At 47.5% G+C, this 24,064-nt stretch overlaps 2 protein-coding genes across 3 annotated transcripts in view; one reads left to right on the forward strand and one right to left on the reverse strand.

Moving 5' to 3' along the window:
* LOC135917243 (hepatocyte growth factor receptor-like) overlaps positions 1-24,064 on the forward strand; it is a 594,900-nt gene that overhangs the window by 384,739 nt on the left and 186,097 nt on the right. For both annotated transcript variants that reach the window (XM_070538625.1, XM_065450778.2), the window contains one exon: positions 14,990-15,071. The gene's annotated coding sequence lies outside the window, so the exon portion shown is untranslated. The remainder of the gene's footprint in view (positions 1-14,989; positions 15,072-24,064) is intronic.
* The window catches only part of LOC139059963 (monocarboxylate transporter 10-like), a 273,923-nt gene that overhangs the window by 192,693 nt on the left and 57,166 nt on the right, over positions 1-24,064 (reverse strand). The window lies entirely within an intron of this gene.

The raw sequence follows: 24,064 nt of genomic DNA on the forward strand, positions 1-24,064 counted from the left end.
GAAGCTGGAGGCGATTTAGAACTACGTGCTCGAAGAGCTTGCCCACACACGAAGTTAGGGAAATGGGTCTGAGATTTTGGAGGGACAGCGGTTTCCCGGGTTTCGGAATTAAGGTGATATCGGCGTGTCGCCATTCCTGTGGAAGCGTTCCGTTTTTCCAATTGTCGTTGTAGTATACAGTGAGTTGCCGTATGGCCTGGTCGTCGAGGTTGCGTAGCAGTGCATAGTGAATGCCGTCTGCTCCGGGCGCTGTGTTTCGTCTTATGCCGTGTAGGGCTGCCCTCACTTCTGTCTCTGTAATATCGCCATCCAATAGGGTTTCTTCCTCGTGTGGATAGTCTTTGTACTCCGGTCGGTGGCCTGTAGCAATGTATCTTTGTTGCAGTGTTCGGAGGAGCGCGTCATCATCCATTTGTTCTTTGTGGATGATAGTGCGGACTGTGTTCGTTGTGTGCGTTCTTGTGTGCGTTGGGTTGAGTAATGCTCTGAGGAGGGACCACGTTTTGGAAGTACTTAGTGTGCCATTAAGGCGGTCGCAGAGGTTGTGCCAATTGCTATTAGTGAGGCTGGTGGCGTATTCTTCAGCTTCTGCTGTGATCCGGGCGATTCTTTGTTTCAGCGTACGGTTGTGCCTCTGCCTCTTCCATCGTTTGGTCAGGCCTCTTCGAGCATCCCAGAGATGGAGCAGATGTCTGTCCACATCCGGTGTCTCCGTTGTTGCAGTAAGTTGCTTGGTGGCTGCTTTAAAATCTGCTTGTAGCTGTTGTGTCCACTCGCAAGGAAACATGGATGCGGGGAGCAAGGGACAACAAGAGGCGTTGAATTTCGACTAAAGTTTCGACTAAGGACGCTTTTTAGCCGCAATGAATTCATACCAAGTAGCCTAACTTTCAATGGTAGAAAGAAGGCTTGTATTTCAAGCAGGCCAGTCTTCTTTTCGCTGCCACGGCTTCAACGGTAGTTTACATATTTGATCTGGCATCAAAACTTCTGGGCTTGCACTGCCTTTTCCTGTCTCCGGCACGAAAATAACAAGTGCCCTCCAGGTGATGTAATCAATTAAAATCTCCACTGTCATATTTACGATCTTCGTAGGCCACCTTGTAATGACGGCGAGTTACGTGGATTCGCAAAACGGAACAAAAAAAAAGGTGTTTATTCAAATTCTTCCTGACGCCGTAGAGAGCCTGAGAATGGGTCATTATAGTGATTATACACTTTTCACAATCACCCGAGTCAATATTATCCGGCCTAAGTGAACATTAATGGGTGCAATGAAACCCTCTTGCAGCCTTAACGTTATGAGTTTCCTCCACTCGGCTAGCAGCAGCTTTAGCGATTTCATGGTACTGCACGGAACTAGACGCGATGTTGGCAACCGCAACCACGAGCTCGAAGGCGGTGTACTTTCTGGCCACGAAGGCTTGCGCGGCTGTGGTAGGTCTGCAGCCGCGTATACCTAAGGCAGTTTTGCTACAGCTGTGCGTTCTTTTTTTTTCTCTCTTTTCTACTACGCGCCCACCAAACGCTCGGTTATCTCATCGATCAGGCTAAAATGATGCCTCAAATTTCACAGAAAGTTCCGAGGCTCCATCGAACTAACAAGCCGCTTCACTCACGCGCGCCAACGGTCACTTAAATGCCTCCATTCCTGCCCACTTCCCCATGTGTGGGAGCTCATTAAATTTTGCGCCACTGACTTGACTCCTTTGATGCTTATCGCGTTCCATTATGAAGTGGCAGCTCCCGCCTGATTAAGGGACTCATTTCTCTTCTGAACGCCACTGCACGAGTCACATTTTAATTCATTTGTTTTTGATCGATCAGGTCAGAAATTGGCCGCCGCAATTTAAGAAGTTGGCGGGAGCTGCATGGGGAATAAGCGTGCAGCCATGGAAAATGCACGCATGAGAAAACAGTGTCGTGTCACGGCTTTCCGGGTGAGGCTAATGAGTTCCCCGTCGCGTAAGAATTCCATGCTGCATACTCCTCGTCGATTTGGAGCACAGCTGCCCAAGACGGCGGTGAGCGGCGTCAGCGACATCTCGATGGACTTGTAGCATTGCAGCAATGCGATGCACTGTGCCACTAGAACGTTTCACACATACAAAAGGAAACGCAGCGGAAGCTATACGAAAGTAGTGCGGTCGTAGATGGCTCACTCCTCGCGCTGTGAAGCGCAGTAAGTTTATGATCTGCAACGTTTGCTACGAAATAACTACTTCACGCATTCCAATTACTGCTTGCGGGTGCAAGTTAACGTGAAATCACATATGACTTGTGCATATGTTTATTTCTGGTTCTTGTAGGTAACGTGCTACGTCTTGGTCGCGGCGCAAGTGATTCGCTGTGGCTGCTGGTCGCAGAAACATTGTTACTCCGTTCGTAAGGGGACAATTAAGCTAACTAATGAATACGTCATGTTTGGGGACGTAGGCGTACGATACCTAATTTCAATTCTGATTATACGGCGCTTACTAATCCCTTTCTTTGATATGTGACGCACTATTTTTTTAGTCGCCAATGCGAAAAGTGGGAGAAGTCTCTCTAACCTTCCTAGAGTTGCCTGTTGTGCATGAAATATACTATTAGCCCCGAGAACGACCTAGAAGGGCGCTGCGAGTGCCGCTCGCGTGACGTCAGGGCACGGACTCGCGCCTGTCGTCTGCTGCAGTTTGGGCGGTGTCCAGACGTCTTCTGCAGTGTTTCCGTTTGTTCGCTCTCGTTTCCAATGGTTCTATACTTATGACGGGCCTCTCAAATATATATTTTACGGTGTCTTCGTTCGCGAAAATGTAATCAAGGAACTTATTTCCTAGACAATACATTTCTCGAAGGCAACGCTATAGTGCCACCCGAGGGAGCTCAGACCAGCCCGTTACTGGTTTTTCATGCTCAGATCTACAATTTCCAGTGGTAGCTCACGTGAATAATAAAAGCATAGACGCAAAAGCACAGCACATAAGAGTCTAGTTAAGATTCTATACCCACCATGGGGCAATATGCGGGTCACAATTAAACGCTGACTATATATGACTTCTACAACATTTATCTTGATTTTAACCCGCTAAAACATGTTTGCTCACGACGAATAGTTCACGGTATAGTACCGAATTTTTCTATTTGTTCATAGAAACCCTCGGCAGTAACACGAGGACTTAACTACCACTGCAGTTTAAATTTGGCTAGTACCACTTGCGTTTTTAACTGGTTCTCAAAATTAGGCCTTTCTTCACCGGTTAAATTTAGGTGGCGGTAACTTGAAGGGAAGCTGATTGAGGTTTACAGCTGTTTGTAGCACAAAGAAAGGAATGTACCTATTTATTCCCTTTCGGTGCTACACGTTCAACTCACTTGAGCAATTTACTGGTGCTTCTTGCTTGAGAAACAGACATGATGAATCTGTTTGGAGAACTGACAGAGGCTGCTCGGTCAAATATTTGAGTGAAATATGCCTTTTGGACCGGTTCGCTGCAGCCAGCAAGAAGCCGAAGGCCCATTCATTAGTAGTATCATTGTTCCCCAGTGAAGGTCAGGTGTTCATGTGAGACTTGTGGTGTCTTCTTTAAGAGGCGGGTACGCGAGGTTTTCTTTTATGCACTGACGAAGCAAATAGTTTTCAGTCTGTGTAATTAAACAACGCAGGCTCGAGACATGTTGAGGCAGAATGTGTTTGCATTTTCCATTTCAACGCAGCCTAAGCTGCGCTGTAGTGCCTCGAGTATGATATAGTCATTGTAATTGGAGCTGTAAAGAGCTACTTCATGGTTTCAATTCGAAGTTGTAGTGAACTGCTGGGTTTCGCGAACAATGCGCCCCTCGCCATAACGACAGTCGGTTGCTTCCGTTGCGGGAGGGGTGTGCCATATCGTCGACAAAAGCTACTGAGGGTCACTATGACACATTTGATCACTTGCATTTGATCGCTTCTCGATCTTAAATTCGAAATTTTCTTTCATGTGATTGCTGTTATGGTATTCGTGAAGTATATATACACTATACACGATGCGCCGCACTGTTAACAGCCAATGCGTTTCTGGGTGCCTATTTCAGAGAACGGTGAAAGTAGTACCAAACCTTTTCACACAAAATGCGCGCCTATCTCTTCCATTTAGGCCTTAATACAGTTGCCACATTTGATTAATGCTCACCAGAGTGATAAGAATTATGATGAAAGCTTCGCTGGGCAGCGTCCTTCTAACTCGGATTTATAATGTTGACACCAAATATCAAGGTATTTCTTCCATGTAAAATGCTATGTCTCTCACACTTAAGTAATAAAGGAATGCTAGGCGTTTAGAGAAGCATCATAATTAACTTCGCGTGTTGAACTTTCAGACGTTATTTTTAAACAATATTTATGAACAGACTGGGTGCATATATGCATTGCAAGACCAGTAGACCCCTATCCAAGTCGCACATTTTCAGGACTCAGGCGGTTTCAAAGAAGAAAGTGCGGTACACGCATGGCAACAGAAGTAATCCGAGATGACTGACCTTCTGTAAGTACGGCTCAAGCCGCCAATACCGCAAGCACGCACCAAGAAAACTAGAGCGCGCGGCAGCCGAGTGAGCCGGAGCGAGCAGCGTCCTGGCCGTGACGTCACTCGCGAGGGGGCGCCACTTCAAGTTCTCGCCGCTAATAGCGTTCTCAGCTTGGTGGTCGTTGTTCCAGCAATGCTTGGATGTTATTCTATATTTCTTGCTTCTTCTTCTTCCTTATTTTTTTCCCCTTTTCGCTGCCGCACAGTGTATCCACTGCAATGCCGTTGGTGGTGCTGAAAATGAGGTCGAGAGTTCGATTCGCTGAGTCCGTGTCCAATGGAGAGAAGAGAGCAAAAAATAAAATAAACCTTGCATATTGAGATTGCGGTCCACATTCCAGAACCGTAGGGCAGCGAACAGTAATTCAAAGTCATCCGGTTCGGCTTCTGTAGAAGCCTCACTGTTGTGTTGGCGGGTAATGTGCCTCATTAATGAAAAGTAAGTAATCGAATTATATCTTGCATTTAGTGACTTCTTTCGTCGCTCCGTTATGGTAGTAGCGTCTCCACTTACCATGGACCCGACTGTAATAATTGTACAAATTTGCTTTATAATTACCGCAGGATCGATATAGCGCTTTTATTTGGGTAAAACAGGTCCAGCTGAAATTAAGCTTTCTAAATTCCAATTCACATTTCTCCGCTTGAGGTTATTATACGTCCGAAATTCATAAGGTTTGAGTACCCTAACAAATAATTCATACGACCTGGTACTATATTATCCGCTGAAAATAAATAAATATGAAGGAAACGACGTCAACGGCAGTCCGTTGGGCAGGCGAGCTTCGATGCTAACGACGAAGATCTTAGCTCATTTGATGCTATTGGCGTCTCTGTCATCAACGAGGCCTTGGCTTAATTACTCACGCACAGAAATTGCGAATTCCTGTCTCCTCCCCCCCCCACCACCAAAAAAAAAAAAAGAAAGCCAAGGTGGAAAGGCGCACAGAACACTGCGGATAAACCTTCGAGATAGCTTATCTAAGGCTTCCGGCGTGTCTACAAATGAAGGGATCATCTGTCACGCGAAATGGTTTCCTCTTCATTGGTTGCCTCCTTGAAGTGTTGTGCCCAGGCAAAGTACGACGTCTTCATCCCGCCCAAGAGTCTAACCGATTCGGTCGGTTCCATGGTTTCAGAGCACTCGCAGACGACAAGTGGCGTTGGGCCACTTAATTAGTCACAGCAGATCGTTGCTTCGTTAGCGCAATTAGGATGTTTGACTAATTGCGCATCAGTCGCATATGCATGCATTCCGCCGAACATTGGGCCGCTTGTGACTGCCAGGAAGGACCTGTAGGCCAAACGATTCCTAGAATCCGGGACTAATTCGGGACAGATACTGCGTCTGTCTGCACGAGTTCGCAAATGAACGGCCGCTGCTGGATCGCTTAATTAAGCCCCGGCTAATAGAAGCAAAACGACCTGGAACTCGTTCCGTTTTTTCTCTCCGCTCAGCTCTTTAGTCCCGCTTGTCACCTTGGCTCTGAACCGAAGAGCAACGCGAAAAGAGATAGCAATAGCAAGAACGTGTTCTGTCCTTTTGCGGTATTTTGCTGTTGCTTCGCGTGGGCATTGGGTCCCCGAAGCGCCGACGTGTCATCTGTCACGCAAGGTCTTCGGTAGCGACTTAATCTACGATAAGGCAGCCTGATCACATGGGTCTTTTTGCTTCGTGAACCAAGTTCCACTGCAATTAGAGACGAAGGTACTCGCGGCCAGACGATCATTGCCCTATAGCGAGGTTAGATGCACTCGGTGTTTATGTTTAGTTGCGTATCTGTCGAGCATCTTGTGCCTTTATTAAGCCGTAGGTAGTATGTGAAGGTTTTGACAGTGCTGTGCTGTTTGGTGGCACCGAAACTATCGGCCAGCTCCTGTGCGACTGCCTGTTCGAAGCAGTGGGACAATCGGTCTCCAACGCATTGTCACGACTGGACGACCGCGCTTTGTCTGCAGACAAGATCACAGAAGAGAATTTGCCGTTCATGAGTTGGATATATATATATATATATATATATATATATATATATATATATATATATATATATATATATATATATATATATATATATATATATATGCAGGGTGCCCCACGTAACTTCAGCGCAACATTAAAAATACGCAAATTCCACGTAGCTGGATAGAATTAAGGCATGTTGATTGCGTCGCTTGGAAACACTCAGATTATATTTTGCATTCTGCCTAATTACATAATTAGTCTTAAATAATTATTGAACTTCTAAAATATTAGAATTAGATGAAAAGTGGCAATGAGAAAATTGTAGAGCAACATGAAAAACTCCTGATACGATACAGCTTCCTGTGGCTAAACGCGTGTTACATGGAAGTGCTTTTTCGAGCGCGAAAGGAGCCCGCAAGTATACGCGAGATTACCGAGCGACGTACTGCCCACTCGAGGCACTTTGCGTGTATTCGCGGGCTTCCTTCACGCTCGCAAAATCCATCTGCGCTAGAGGAATAATAACAGCACAGGCAATGGGCACGATCACTGATGTTCCCATGGGTGAAACAAAGATTTCGAACTTTTATTGCAGCTGCTTTTATTGCACTGCAGCTTATTAGACCCCAAGAAGGTAAGGCTGACACATAGAGTACAATCTGTAAGTAAATAGGTTTTTACTTACAGACCGGGACTGGTCATGCACATGCGGGCCCTGGCCAAGCTTAGCAATGAACACCCGGGCCCGGTCTGCGCCCGGGCTTCGTATCACGGGATCGCGCTGGGCTCGGGCTTCATAAAGCGGGCCCGGGCAGGGCGCGAAGCGTATAATCAGGTCCGTGCAGTGCTCTATTCTGAAGCATATTCGCTTGCAGGCTAGCCAGTGCCACGTCTGAAGACGACGCCTACGAGGTGCGACTGCTGTTCGTGCGCATAGTCACCATTCGCTCCGCAAAAATGCTGGTCCGCTGCGCGCTCTCCGCTGGGAAGAGGATATCAACGAGCGAGAGACATGCTCCGTAAAAATTGCTGGCTCTCCCGTGATCGAGGATCAACCAATTCTGCGTTGTTTTTTGTTAGATTCCTGTACGTTTCATGTATGGTGCTGTATTGCCTTGTAGAGGGGACCGTGGGCTCTGGTCAAGCTGTTCAGCAGCTTTCGCCCGCGGCCCCTCCATCGCTGTGATGGAAATGAAGCTTATTATTAAATGGCAGCAGGCAAAACAGATTGGTTGAAGGTAATACTAGTCGCAATCTTAAAATGGGTGTAGCGCATGTTCAAACGGCACACCCCACCCCACCACACCGCACCACGCAATACTGTGCACTGGTCCATGTGGACGCTGCTCACATAGAATAAAAGCGGCTGAAGGTGGCATGACAGGCAGCGAAAGGCGCTGGGGAGACAGCGCACTGCCCAGCTTGAAGAAGAAAAGGAGGAGACACACAACGTGGCGTCATCTCTCGAGGCGACGCAAAACCCGCGCCGCGTACACGGACCGCTAGCGTTCAAAAGAGCACAGGCCACCCTGTCTCAGCGCCAAAAAAGACAATGAAGTGTAGGCTGCCCTGTATCAGCCTTTTGAACGTAGCTATTAGAAATGACAAATAAAGCTTCAGCGTACTAGAAGTTACAGCTCCCGTAATAGTGTGAACAAACATTAGGGAGAACTCGGAAGCAATACTTTTTTGCAGCTTGTTTGGGCAGGAACTGTAGCGTATGTAATGCGGTCCTGTACAAAGGGTTGGGGGCCAGAGGCTGCATTTCCTTAAGTTTTGACTGGTTGTTTGGATGATCTCCTTTTATTCTCGCAACTTGCCCGCATGTTCTCGTTTGAGTGCCCGAATAACGCCTCTGGCTTTTGGCTCCAGATCGCTTGAAGGTCACCGGCAACAGGAGCTAAAAGCATTTCGTGCTTAAAAACAGTAACCTCCCTAATACATTCGCTTAACGTATTTAGCAAGCTTTCGGCGGGTGTTCCGTTATGGCGTATACACGGTTGGCGTTCACGTGCGAAGGCCCTGTAGGCAACTGGAGCGCCTACCCTTTTCTCGGTGAACGCGTTCTATACCGCTTGGTGCGCGACCTCCGAGGATGAAGCAATTAGTGGGTCGCCGGCGCGCCTCGGGCGCTCCCGCTAATCGAGGGCTGCGGACGGGGCGGGAACCGATTCTGCGTGCCTAGATCTGTTTGGCATGCAAGAAAGCCTATAGCAGACTTTGGTAGCCGGGGAGAGGGAGGAAACTAGCGCTGCCTAAGCGCTGCAACCGACGCGCACAATCACGCACTGGGTGCATACACGTGATGGCAATTTGCCATCACGTGTATGGCAATCGCAGCAACGTTGCGATATTGGCCCCGTCACAGCTCTGCCGCGAGCCCGCCCCTCATTGCCATAGTGGAGTCGGTGTCCCGTTAATACGCGCCTTCGAGGGAGCGGGTCTGCGGCGACGGGGCCGTAAAGTGGAGGGCTGCACTCGCCCAAGTATCTCGCGGCAAGCGCTCGCAGTGGTAGTTAGCAGTTTGTAACCTTTCGCGTTGGGCTGCCTTTTGCCGAAGCAAAGGCCCTGGGAGCCTGGCTTCACAGCTCACGAGGCCAGAAAGCGACACGAGCTTTTCTACAATGCTTGAGGGAGACAGGCTTGAGTCGCCGACTGTAGAAACGCAGGGCTCCGTGCAGGGCGCGCGCGCCTAATTCGAAATCTTGTCTTCTCTCTCTCTCTTTCATTCCCCCTCCCGGTTAAGCCGCGCATCTCTCACAACACGCATAAAAGGCGGCTTGACGCACTTAGTATGCAAGCCAAATTCCTTGGCTCTCTCTCTGCACGCTAATAGACCGTGTTTGAAGCACTCGAATGCAAGCCATGAACGGAAGAGCGTTGACACCGTCAGCAAAGGTGGGGCGCTATGAATCCGCACGCGCTCTTGTCAGGTCTAAATGCCTACGACAAAAGATCCACTATGTCAAGCACCTTTACGTGGTCTACAACGTGCGCGGAGACGATTCCAAGAATTCCCCAATTCAAGACTAGCCGAGTCGTAGAAAGTTCACAGAGGCCAGCGTAATGACAGCGTGGGATTCGGCAAAAACGCTCCTTTGACGGAGTTGCTTGTCAATTGCCGGTGCGCGTGTCACTTCTGGTATTCTATGAGAGCGGACGCGCGGACAAATTACGCAGCAACGTGACGACATAAATTAGAGGCACCCACGCAGCGAGGAATCGCTATAGGAGCATGGGAGTAGGAGAGAGAGAGAGAGAGCCATGACGGGAAAGAGTGCCAAAGGCTTTCCTAAAGTCTAACAACTCTGCTAATGAGATTAGACACGACCAAGTAGGTGGCTTAAATTAAATTCTAACCGTATTGATTATTGGTTAGGTATATGTTGAGGCTGTCCAGCATTTGCCACTTCCCTTTTTTATCGTTTACTAAAGTGGACCTAAAGACTGTCTGGAACCTATTCCTTTCTGTCTAGGCTGTAATCACTAAACTGAGAGATCAATAAGACTCCATACGATGCAACGCTGGGTGGTCGAACAGTGAGACTGGGTTGGTCGTATGTCGGGACAGTTGTCCTAGGATCTAACTTAGCAAAAAGTAGAAGAGTAAGAAGCTGCTGTGTGTTTCTCATCATACTTCTGCAAACTCGGCATTTCACTCTGTAAACATGTTTTCGCTGCAATACATCTGCAAGTTTTGTTTCCTCCGAGCTGCCTCCTGCATGCTTCATCAGTGCCGATTATCACTTTAAAGAGACTTGATAAACTTCAAGGAGAAAGAACAAACTTTAGTCTCCCCATCTGTAGGACAGCAAACTGGGCAAGGCCTAGTTAATGTCGCTGCTTTTGCTTTTTTATTTCTCTTTCCTCGTGTTGACCTACATGCACAGAAGTGGGTGGCCCTATAGGAGCGTATGGTGGTTGCAAACAGGCAAACGAGACGCCTCAGTCGTAATGAGCCGCGTGGTCGCAAAATTTATGGCACCCGCGACGGATCGCACCAGTGCGCGCCGGAGAACCGTTTCATCGGACCATAACCGCAACAGGGGCGCTCCGGTGCACACTGGTGTGGTTTGTCGATTTCGGCGTTAGTCTTCATCGGATTTACAGAGGACATTGTACGGGCGAAGGAAGACGCAAGCATTTTCACTTTCCTGAGGGAGACGTTTGCACAGCGGACATTAAATCTATCTTTTCCAACTTAGTATGTACATAGTGGGCCGTGGAGTAGTGTTTCGAATGGTGAGGTTGAATTGTGAGTGTTCTCATGAATGACATAGTCGTGCCAATCAGACACTCCGCTGATGATTGGCATCCGATGATTCGGGAAAATTGAACTGCAACATAAACAGGTCGCACAATGGTTAATTGTTTGAAGCCTAAATAAAATAGTAATGTCAGCTTTAGGTAAAAAACAAAGTTTTTATGCTACACTTCTTATATCGACGTTTATGAATGCGAAAGAACGGTGGAGTAGAAGTACTCGGTTTTCACGTTTACACCCGCATCTTTGTACAGATTGCTTACGTTTTGCCGAAGTCTGCACGTAACAAAATAGCCTCGGACCTATCGGTATTCGTACGCTGCTGACACTTGAGCCGTAACGTTCCCGTCATGTAATCGTGCAAGTTTAATAACATTTCGGCATTAAGGATGTCAAGAATATCGACAGGATTTCACCGGTAGCTGATAAAGGAACTAAAGCCAAAGCTAATCTTGACTTCTAAAAAATTGTGAATAAAACTTACGTGGTTTATAATTTTGTTAGTGATATTTTTTTTGTGTAACACAGGCGATACAAGTGGTGTTTTACCGTGGTGCTCTGCGTTTACCACCAAGAATAATATAAGCGAACGCTGCTAAAGTAGGTAGCTGCTCTGGAACATCAAGAAGCGATCTGCAGCTCAATTTTCAGCCATTTAATGTTTTCTTTCCTGTCGTATATCTAGCTCCGCGTCCTTGCACGTGGTTTCACTTAGTATGTGTACCATTCGAAAGAAAAAAGGGGGCTTGAAAACAAATAATTGGCACCTTTTGGCACTAATATGACGTGCACACGATCGCGTGGATTTGGAAACGGCCTGTAAGAGAGACTTCCTTGAGATCCTTAATATTACGCTAGCACATTGACAGCTCCAGAGTCTGCTACTTGTGCTGGCAACACTTTCGAAATAAGCAAATATCGCCTACAACATCCAGGTTCACGGCGGCTCTTTCGTTTGGTGCTGCGGTCACATTGCTCTGAGCCGAAAGGGTCATTGTTGCCGATAACCTTATTTAGATCGATCTCAATAATTTCAGCCACGAAATCACGGAAATAGTTGCGCTATCCGGCCTATCCAGCCATCCGCATCTGACTTTCTTAAGGACAAAGAGCCTTTCTGGCGAGCTGGAGGTTAAAGAAAACAAGTGCATGCGCGTAGCGAGCCTCCCCTAAAGCTGCAATCACTTGTTCGCCGCGTTGCTTCACTACTGCAGGTACGATAGTACGCCGTTTTCGACCATCATAGTCAACTTCTCATTTCGAGTTGTCTTGCAGTATATCACATTCACTGCTACAGGTACGATAATTGGCTGTTTTCGACCTTCACAGTAAACTTCTCAGTGCGACTTGTCTTGCAGTACATCACATAAACATACCATCTCACAATATATAGGCAGTAATGTCTGTCGTGCTTTCAGAAGCCAAGTACGAATGTTCTGCACTGATAGAACGAGGCTAAATACTGTAAGTTTACCTAGTCACTGTGTCTTGGGATAAAGGCAAATGAAAGTTCCGTTTTCGAATCGGGGTGCACCGTTCATTTTATAGTTAGCTGATACGTGTGATAAGATCGTCTGCGTTCGATGACTGGCGCTTGTCCGTGCTCGTAGTGCGCGGGGTTCGAAGTATACGACCCGAGCTTCGGAACACAGTAGGCAACTGCCACCCTAGAAATTCCAGTGTGCCTTGAATAGACTGGATGACAGGCCATTTACGGAAGCGAAGATCTTGCGAGCCTGGCCTCACAGTTCATTAGCGCAGAAAGCAGTTCGAGCGCCTTTTCACTACCTGAAGGCAACAGACTTGAGTGCCCGACTATAGACATCCTACACCTAAGTTCTCTCTCTCTCTTTCACTCCCCATTCCCCTCCCCACGTGTAGGGTAGCAAACTGGACTCAGTCTGGCTAACCTCCCTGCCTTTCCTTTTCTTCCTCTCTCTCTCTCTCTCTCTCTCTCTCATACCCGGTGAAACGCGAGAAGTGAATAACAACCAATCGGACCAAGTTGAGTTTCTTTCAGAGGGTTTCAAAAATGTACCAAGGGTCTGCTTTTGGCAAAGTCCTTTGCATTAATTATAGTGTACATGCATTATTTTGAAACGAATTGAATCATCAGTGATGGAATTTAGCTGTGTGCACAGTGTCGGAAAGAAAACTGTATAGCGACGCTGTGCGCAGGTCGAACGCTAAGCTGGAAAACGAGCGCTTTGCAGTTCTAAATTTCTTGCGGGCAAATAAACTGATAACTCCACAGCGTTGAATGAGAAAACAGCATCTTCTTGCACTGCTAAACTAAAGCATGCTATGGAAACGATATGTCGCCTCGCGCCATGATATGTGTCATGATAAACTTCAGACCTTCCTAGGTAGTAAACATTCTTGGTGACCTATCTGCAAACAAAAGTACAATAGCGAGAATATTCCGGCCGCTTAAAGCATCCGTAGCACTAATGCTGGGGCAGAAAACTATAAACGGACAAAAACCAAACGAAGCTTTAGCGTGCATTACTATAATTTGTCAAAGCGCCTGCCTGGACAAAGTACACTGCGCGATTTGCAATTACAGCAAGCTATTTAAAGAAAAGGAAACAATGGTCTACTTGCCGGACAGAATGAAGTCGTCTCGAGTGAAGTGTTTCGAACAGTGCGGAAGTTTCTTATTCCAGTCGCTCTTCAACGTCCCCTTCTTTTGGAGAACCATGAATCGTACATTGCTGTCTTTCCATCAGGATAGCAAACATAATGGCACACACACACACACACACACACACACACACACACACACACACACACAAAAAGTCTTTCGGCGTCCGCCTTTTTTCATTTTCGGGCTTTTTTTTACGGCGACGACACGACGATTTGCGAACTATACGAGGCATTCAACGCATGCCGCGATAGGAAATTTTTTTTTATTGTGGGGTTTAACGTGCCAAAACCACTTTCTGGTTATGAGGCACGCCGTAGTGGAGGACGCCGGAAATCTTGACCACCTGGAGCTCTTTAACGTGCACATAAATCTAAGTACACGGGTATTTTCGCATTTCGCCCCCATCGAAATGCGGCCGCCGTGGCCGGGATTCGATCCCGCGACCTTGTGCTCAACAGCCCAACACCATAGCCACTGAGCAACCACGGCGGGTGCGTTAGGAAATCATCTTTCGCTTCAAGACTTAACCTAGATCGGCTGTTTCTCGGCGCGGCCGCTGGGTGACAAGCGTTTACTTGGACTCGCGAATGCCGTCGCCAGGGTTTTGGTGCGAAGTTAGTGAATAAACTTTATTGCGGAAACAAAGCTGTTATGCCCGCAGGTGGGCTGCCACCCTGTTTAGGTAGCTGTGGCCGTGTGCTGATAGCCAGAACTTCTTTCACCAGCCGTAGCTGGTCCTCAGGTCTTGGGCCCGTCAGCTGTGCCTCCCGCTGGTCTTCTGTTAGTGCTTGGATGGGCGTTTTCCGCGGGTTCTTTTTGCATTCCCAGATCATGTGGTAAAAGGTGTTCGGCGTATTGCAGTATTGGCAGTTTCTTGTATATGTTGAGGAGTACATCGCGTGTAGCAGAGTGCCGCGGAGGTAATTGCCTATCATAAGTCGGCGGAGTATGGAGGCTTCTTCTCTCTTAAGCTTGCAGTGCAGTGGCGGATATTCCCGCCCGTTCTTCTTATAATGTTCTAGAATGTTGTAGTACTTGCTTTGTGTCATTTTGTCTTGGCCTGGCGGTAGACGATCCTGGTCGGGTTGGCCGGCGTGCATTCATGTTCTCGGGCTGCGGCGTGAGCCACTTGGTGTCCCACCAAGAATTCGTGTCCCGAGGTCCAGACAATGTGCGTTTCAGGGGTGTCTTGGTCCTCGATGATGGTGAGTGCGGCCTTGCTAATTCTTCCAGCCCGAAAGTGGCGACAGGCTACCTGCGAGTCTGTAACGACGATGACCGGCACGCTCCATTGGCAGGTACCTACGGCCATTGCTATGGTGACCTGTTCGTCTACCTCGATGCCTCTAGCAACTATTGATGCAGCTGTTATCTGTTCGATCTGTTGGTTACGAAAATAACCTATCTCCCTGCCTTGTATCTTGTGGCGTGCGTGTACCTTATTTCTGCCTTGTTGCCTTCTTTTCCTTAAGCATTTTTTGTAGCCTGGTGGCTCGCGATTTTCTTCTTTCTTTGTTCTATTCTGGTTGCATGTTTCTTAGTATGGGTACTATGTTTATCCTTGCTCTCAGGTTTGAGGGTGCACGTTGTGGACTGCTGCGTTCTTCCTCAAGAGGGTATACAAGTCTTCTGAGGATAGTTCTACCGGCAGTGGTAAGTTTTACTCTTTCGAACTGGTTCGTCTAGTGCACCTCCGCCTATTCTTCCCAGGTATTATGTACTCCTAGATTCGACTGTTTTCCGGTTGATGTGGTGGGTGGTAGTCCTGCTGCCAGTTTTTACGTCTTTCTTATCAGTATGTTCAACTTGTGTCTTGCAAGTTTGGCGTTAACTTTGTGTTTTACTAATCAACTTCTTACAACAGAATTGTCGAAAATAGAATTTCGCAGGAGTACTTAGTCGGTCTAAACTGCTTCAATGTCTCTAGGCCCAATTGAGACACAGCCCCTGTCTCGTGTCCTTGAACTGCTTTCCCGTCTGCGCACTGTTTCATCGTCGCGATAAGCATGATCCATCCACTGTACTTAGTCCACCGCTGTCGAAAGAGATAAACGCCGTATTCGCACCTCGTCCGCCCAACCTATTACCGTAATGAAGCGCATGCTACTTGGTGGAGAGGATGCGGTAAAGAATGTGCGTGCACTGCACCGGTATATGAGGTCGCGAACCTGGAGCGCCGCTGAAAAGCGGCGATAGATCTGTCGAAGCCAAGGGCACGCGGCAGGCAATTAGCTTCTTGGCGTTGCAATTAGGCAGGAATATGCATGGCCGTGTGTCGAGAGAGACGAAGGAGCGTCCGGCAGGGCATGATGGAGAGTACTACACTAGGAAGTATAAACCGGCATCCCCTCCCTACCCACCCCGCCCCACACAGCGTTCGCCTACGTGCTTTTTTTTTTCCCTCAACAACAGCGATCTAGCATTGCACCACTATACGCGTGTAGTGTGAACTTGTACGTTAGGCAATGTGGGGTGCATAACTTACTCGAAATGCACAGTAGTTGTACACACGGCAGTTCACAATGGCGTTACTGAGGTTCCTGTTTGGTGTGCGCGTTTGTGCGTGGTGCATGTGTGTGTGGGGAGGGAGAGGGTAGCGAACATAAGGCTGCGTGCTGCGCAATACCTGTTTCCTGCATGGGGACAACTCAACCTGACTGTAACGGACAGCTAAAGGAAAGTCGCCCATTACCATTGCAGACAGTACAACTGGACGTATATGGGTGGTGCAGGGCTACAGAGGAGTTGGAAGAAGAATAACAGAGGTGGATTGGGGACGAGGAGGACATTATCTCCTTCTTTACCAACCGTAGCGCTTTTTTTTTTGCGCTCAGTGGTGCGCAAATGAGCATTTTTTCACCTCTTCAAAATTTCCGGGCGCTGCTAAGCAATATGGTATGAAATCTGCGCTGCTGAAGTTCCTCAGATTTACGGGTCTACAAGTTAGACATTAAGAACGCTGTCTGCTAACGTTGTATGGTGCACTCGGTTTACCTCGTAGGGGATCATCTGTTTTATATCTCATTACCCCTTCTCGCCCGTGCAGAGTAGGCAGCTAGAAATATATCTTGTTAACCTCCCTGTCCTTCTATGCATCCTTTGGCTCTTTCTCTTTGTGGTATCACAAGACTAATTAACGACACACGCTCCCGGTAAGATATAAGGAAAGTTACAACAAAAATCTATGCAGTACGCAAGAAAATCCGCTATGAGTGAAGAGAGATAGTAGTGAATTTGATAGAAAGGCCCGGAATAAGTTATTAGCGCTCAAGATATATGGTAGCCTGTTGGCAAAAATTAAAGCAAAGCTGGGTTCTGTGCGCCATATAATTCGTCATGAAAAGGACCGAGCAGTGACCAGCACATTAAAGCTAAACGCGAAGAAAAATATAACCAGGGGTGACAGGTAGGTATAAGGAACGATGATATTGGGCTTCTTCACCGTCCTGCGCCCCACATTTGAGGCGTAGGTGCAACGTTATGTTTATCCAGGACAACGGTGGTACGAGATCTCCTTTCACAGTTTCCAGAAGCTGACGAACAAGGCGGGGGTGACGACGACGACGACGACAATGATGATGATGATGATGATGATGATGATGATACTCCTACTGCTCTTGCTGCTACTGTAGGTGATGCTAATGGTTACGATTCAATGCTTGTCGCAATAATTTCTCTACTCCGCGTCTCTAAAACAACGCAATGCGCCTAATTATCATAATAATGGGCTCCTAGAGTTCAGGTGCTTTTCGTGAATGTTCGAAGATAGTGAATTTGCACACCCAAGAGAACTAGGATTGGTCTAGTACAATATGGATTACTAGCACCCAAACTCGCTCACAATGGTACAGTTGAACTAAAGATTTTGTTGCCTCGAGCTCTTGTCTCTCCCATCCTCGTTGAGCCCGTAAGCCTCCTTCAGCGGGCATGTTGAAGAGACACGGTAGAATTTTCTAAGTTCCTTCTCCCTAATCGTTCTTTATCTGAAGAAAAATAATTCCCCTCTTAGTGAACAAATACTTTAGGAGCACGCCCGTTATAGCACGGGTCATTACCGCTTAACGAGATAAACACGTTCCTTGCAGAACCCACGTGTTCTCGTCAAAGTCCTTAACGAGCGATTATCCAGGTCGTAAACACGGCGAAGAAGAATGGTAGGAACGGGCCCACTTTTGTCGAAGATTTGCAGGAGCCCGCGAGGGCGCAATAAAGCGCTCGGCTGAGAAATACAACCTTTACTACGCTCATTAAGTATTGCCGTTCTTTAGCATGCCTTTCTTGCCAGTAGCTCTGTTTCGCAACCAAGCAAACATCTCGACCGAATTTCGGGCCGTGTATTCCGAACAGTCACGCACATATCTGAACTCTTTATATATAACTAGTGGGACCTTCCTAAGTCAGCGCGGCCTTGCATACGGTGTCTCGTAAGCAACTAGGGAAATTACAACGTAATGCACGCTCGATCGCTATAAAGATGAGGCTAACGGGGGAACAAGACCTGCCTCGCCGACGCTGCACTTATAGCGCAGCTGTCTTGCCTCGGGCAACGCTGTGGTGCTATAGTGATATAGGAGTCACAGCGTGGCGCTTGGGAAACGTCTGGGAAACGCAGCGCCGGGGATAAAACATTGCCGGGGCGTGCAAACGAGCGATCGCTCTTCCTAAGTGCTGCCAGCAGGAAGCTGTGGGTTGCGCTGTGGGAAAGAAGCAACGTCAGGTATTTCTAAAGGCGCAAATGTGGACACTGTGGTAAGATTGGGGAAAGAGACGGGAGGAGGAGGAGATTAATTGGTGTCTCGCCCAGTTGTGCATTCTCCGCTGGGAGAGGGGAAAAGAAAAAAGAAGGCGAAGATGAGTTTTTTTCCTTGTCGAAAGACCACATAGCTACCCCCTTCACCCCTCCCCCATAAAAAAGAAAAAGAGAGGTCACATTTAATTGGGGGGAGGAGGAGGAGGAGGAGGAGGAGGAGGAGGAGGAGGAGGAAAAGAAGTGATAAGGCTGGGATGGCAACGAGAAATGCGCCTGGTTAGCTACCCTACGCTGGGGTAAGGGAAAGGGGAATATTAAGGCGAGAGAAAGTCACCGCAGCGTCCAGCGTCCCGTTGTTCTGTGTCCTGCGTTTAGCGTGGTTTGCTCCCAAAACCTGCACTATCGCGCTTAGTATGAGCTACAACGCCTGACCGCTTTGACACGTGCTTTCGTGTTGTAGCTCTTGCTGAGCGCGATTGTACGCCCCAGCTCGCAGAGTCGCGTCATTGCAGGAGAGTGAGGTAACAAGTGGGGAAGGCGAGCGCACAAACGCACCTGGCTTGCCATCACGCGGCGTGCGTCGGTCGCAAAGTCCTCTGTATTTCAAGAATCCGGATACTGATATATTTTTTTTACGTAGGTGATGACTGCAGGCGATGGTCTAAGTGCTAACAACATTTCGTCCCCGAATCGGTTGGTCGTAGCTTGCCTAAACCACATGGCGTAGAGAAGCGGGAAAAGGTAGAACAGCCCTGTACATTCGAAGATATTACATGCAACTTAAGTGTACCATGATTGCAGTCAAAGAACTGCATTCCATCTGCGCAAGTCAAGTTACTAGTCCTCACTCATTTTACCACGACTTACCCGAATCAGCTACAAGTTTACACAGATGGGTCTGTCAAAGTAGGCGAAAACCGCTGCGCAGCTGCATTCTATATTCCCTCTCTGAGATATACATGGCTTCGCTGTTTGGACTGTATAGCCTCGTGGAGAGTTGTGGAAGGCGTAGCAATAGCTGCTGCTCTACGCAAACTAAGGACTGCTTCCACAGAATCTGATTCTTCTTCTGTGTTGGAACAACTCTGTCGTGGTCTACAGTCCATCGAGTTCCCGCGCAATTTACAAGCCCTGAAGGAAGAACTCGGCAACAAAGGCTTCACAGTAAAGTTTCGGTGGATTACCTCCCACATTGCTATTGCTGGCATTGAAAAAGCTGATGCTCTTGCATATAAGTATACGCAGTGCTCTATCATCCTCCTAAATTCAGACGACCGGAAAGTAATCAAGGTAATAAACTTCACATTCGAAATCAGTTTGGGTCAGTTTGGATTCCACCACATATGGCCTGCGTAACCAATATATTTTGTCGAGAGAAAGCATCATTTATATATCGAATAAGGACAGGACCTGCTCATACATCAGCATGGCTGTTTAAGGCGGGGTATATCAATTCTCTGAACTGCATGGCATGCGACAAGACAGGAGACATTGAACACTTCCTGTGGTGGTGCCCAAAATACCGAGATAAAAGGGACGCCCTTCAGGAGAACCTGCAAAAGAAGGACATTCCGCCTGCGTGCCTGCAGCACCTTGCGTTCCCAGAAGGATCAGCCATAGCCCTCAAAATAGCTTCACGTCTTATTATAACATTTTTAGAAAGGGACTTGTTTGATTGATATGTGGTGAAATAGCGCAGTGATGTTCTAGGAGACGCTCGGGCGAAGCAATTGCCGGCCCAGATCACCAGGCTAAACCCGCCTGTTGCTACAAATCACCACCAGAAGTTTTTTGGTGTGGTGATCATGGCCGACTGTAATCGTGACTCTCTCTGCTTTCTTTTTATCTTTCTACCTCTCTTTCCCTCGTCCCCTAGTGTAGGGTAGCAAACGGGACTTTCTGTTCTGGTTAATCTCTCTGCCTTTCTTGTTTCTTCCCTCTCTCATTAAGTCGTCGAAGGAAGGGCCATGAGAGAGGCTTAACAGTGGCAACTTTCACTTTTGCTAAAGAACCCCTTATTTAGCTAATAAACCACGCACTTCTGACGACTTGCGTTTGGTGATGCTGTCCAGCTTAGTGCTAACGCTGTACGCTTGGTATCGCGAGAAATTAGCGCACTGTCGTGTCTTCATCCAGTACGATCGCGATAAGGACCGATAGAGAAATTGAGAGAAAATTTGCGCCTTCGACGTCGGTTAGAAAGATAAAACTCCTTAAATATGATCTAGTTTCGGTGTTCATTGTATACCGTTTACCGTAACGCTCTTATGCGGGCGTGCGCAAGCAAGTGAGATAAAAAGAAAGCGCACGAAAAGTGGTTTTCGCTTTGAATCGTTTGCTGTTTTGTGCGCGGCAGGCACGAGATGCGGGAGCGGCCGCTTCTTCGCACCGCGCCCAGAAACGCCATTACTCATATTATCGCCGCATTAGCATTTTATTACAGTGACCTGTAATCATCCACACTTCATCATCCGCACTACAGCTACGCACGGTTTTGAGGTAGCGAGGCGATTAGTGCTGCAGTAGTTGTGCGCCAGAGAATCGGCGAGAATCGGCGAGAGTCGGCGTGATTCATCGAACGACGTCTGGTGGCGACTACAGTGCCGCTGCCACCTTGCGAGGTTTGCGGCGGCGAGCGGTCGCGTTAAACCGGGGCTGTGGTGCGAAATGCGCGCGCTCGAGGACGCCGCAGTGGACCTAAAATGCCGCAGGACAGAAATAAAGAAGCTAGCGTAGAATCACACTATTCTGTACGTGAGCTCGTTAGATTCACGAGTATACGTTTAGTTCATCGGTTGAGAAACCGCGCGGTAACCCGAGGGATGAGGACAGTGCGCTAATATTCAAATGACTTTAACGATCGAGATTCACGAAAACTATTAACTACAAAAACAAACATAACGAAAGACGAGTAGGAGAGGAAAGCAAACACAAAATAAGGATACAGAGCTAGATGACATCGAAAGCTGCACAAACTAGGGGACAATCGTGTAGCCTCGAAACCGAACTAACGGACATTCATCCACGGTAAGCAGAAGCTGCGCACCCACCACTGTCATGCTCCAGATGCCAATTAGGCCAGCTCCCTTTCGGAACATAGCATTGACAGCATGCTTATGCACTCAACCTAGCGTAATCATCTGGAGACTTTATGTGACTTCCCGGGTTTTCTGCTCAACGCTCTTACCAATTTAATAGTAGTATTAAATTGCGGCTCGCGGCCGCGCTTTTTGCAGTGTAACGGAGGAAAGCCAGAAAAGCGCGCCTACCGTTCTTAACTCTCTTAAAGTGTTTTCGCGATCTGTTATTAATGCCTCTGCCGTTTTGACCAACATACATTTTGCAGCAGTTTACCGGGATGACATAAGTGGCACAGCTTTTGTATATATGTATGAACTTGTTGATACACGTGGTTGATTACAGACAACCTTACTTGTGCGAGGCGTCGTATCTGGACTTGCAAAGAACCTCTAATTCTTTAGCTTCTTGGCTGTAGTAAATGTGAGACCGAGACCTGCGCCGTCACCAACCCTTTTTAACGCGTGAGGCAAGTCATGGCCGTAAGAAATTGCAGCTACTTTCTTCTTTCTTATTTTTATTTTATTTTTTTATTTTTTGAGCTTACCGCGCATTTGGTGGCCGCTACCGCTCTTGAGCACCTTGCAAGGTTCTCGGGGACGGAGGTAATGGCGTGCTTCGTAAAAGGGGGTATCATTAAGGCTTTCCATTTGCTCATTAAAACTACGGGCATGATACCGTAACAGGGCTATTTGAGCGCATTTTGAAGAGTGCAATTAGCTATGCTCCACTTTACGAAATTCAAATGTCCCGAGGTAAAAGGCAAAAAAACATGGCAATGAGAATGACTTAAGTAACAGAGTGCATGAGATCCGCTTTAAAACAAGTGGAGAGAGTAACACAGGCGACGAAAAGGAAAGTAAAGACGGAGAAAAAAAGAAAGAGCAGATGCGGAGGAAGGGGCGAGTAAGGGGTGAGGAGGGCGCGCGCGCGGGATGCTAACGCCTGATCCACAACCGTCAACTGAACAGTCAAGCTCTGCCGCTTGACTGATATCAATTGTAACGAAGGTGATTGGGACGGTGATGATTATGACGCTACAGACGGGGTCAGCCTGTCAGACTTGGCAGGCAATCGCAGCGGAGTTTCAGCCAGGATCACTGCGGATACTGGTGGTTGCTACGAGGTTTCAACTCGGGTATCGTGATTACACCGATGTCGCGGTGTCAGGGTAGCGTTTGACATTGTGGTTGGAAACGAGATTGGCACTCCCTGTGTGCGATGATGTGCCCGTTAGGTACCGTGACAGACGTTTGCAGCAGGTTACCGAACAGAGGGCTATCGCTAACATTAACAATAATCTTGAATGGTATTGTAGCGGCGCAACCATCGCCTCCAAAGTAGGCGGAAAAGAAGATGGCCTCACGTGCAGGTAGCGCGAGTATAGAACACGCTAGCGCGCTCGATCGGAGCGGCCGCGGCGTCGGTCGCACCCGAGATCCCATTGCACCATAACTGGTCGGCCTAAATAAACCGTCGCTACGGCGGCTACCTCTTCGCGCCGCCTCCGAAAGTATTTTCACTACAGTTCTAATGCTTAAAACATTGTCCTTGCATAATGCATAAACATTGACATAAGCAATGCATAAAACATTGACACAAGAAGTGAGAGAACCGTACTTACACAGCGGAAGATTCAATTGCGGAATACGCGCACAGCGCATAATCTTGTGGACGTGGTGGTGTATATCGGTGGGTGCACCCAGCCACATTGGATAATCCGGGCACGACCGGACAGGAGGAATGACAAAACGGGCCCGCGAACCAGGCGACATGTGCGTTACTCTGTTCAGCCGTGACTTAAGACACATCGCGAAGAAATTCCCCAAGGAATAGTTTTCGATTGCGTGGTTCGGCGATGCAACGAAAACATCTATATGTTTTTGTGTAGAGGACGCATGACTAAACATGCACACTTTGCCTTAATTTACCTAAAGACGTGGGAACATTGTTTCATCGACCTCGGCTGGATGCGGTCTTCAACAAACACTTCCTAGATAATATAGGGTGCACTGAATCAACATGATGTGTTTGTGGTAAACCGGTTCATGACAGCTCACACGTGTTATAAACTTGTCTGCTTTAAGACCAACAGATGCGATATCTGTGTGTAACGTTTAGAACAATTGGGTGGTCCTGCGTTCTCTTAGACCATGGCCTATACCGTACATTGCAAGCAGGGCATTATGCGTTGTGTGAAATATTTGTCTCATGCGACCTTGCTTCAAAATCCTGGTAGTAAATAGGTGTTTGAACATTGTTCTTATTTTATAGTTTTCATTCTTTTGTTTGTTTGACTTTTTACTGAGTAAGCGTGCATTCGAACTTTATATATATTTGCTATATTTACAACTTCGCGCTAATACAGAATGTATAAGAGTGAACTTGAAGATTAGTATGAAGAAGACAGAGATAATGATCAAAAGCCTGGCAAGGGAACGAGAGTTCAGGATCGCCAGTCAGCCTCTAGAGTCGCTGAAGGAGTACGTTTATCTAGGTCAATTACTCACAGGAGACCCTGATCAAGAGAAGGCAATTTACAGAAGAATAAAAATGGGTTGGAGTGCATCGAGGACGACAGAAAACTAGGTGGGGTGATGAAATTACGAAATTCGCAGGCGCAAGTTGCAATCAGCTGGCGCAGGACAGGGGTTATTGGAGATCACTCGGAGAAGCCTTCGTCCTGCACTGGACATCAAAATATATGCTGATGATGATCATCATGCTTATGCGTGACATCACGTTATCCGTATTTCTTTTTATTTATTTATTATGTTTTTTTATTCTTGCTATATATATATTTCTCGAGTAACTTTCA

The sequence above is a fragment of the Dermacentor albipictus genome, chromosome 5 (assembly GCF_038994185.2).
Source record: "Dermacentor albipictus isolate Rhodes 1998 colony chromosome 5, USDA_Dalb.pri_finalv2, whole genome shotgun sequence".
In the NCBI taxonomy this organism is placed as follows: Eukaryota; Metazoa; Arthropoda; class Arachnida; order Ixodida; family Ixodidae; genus Dermacentor; species Dermacentor albipictus.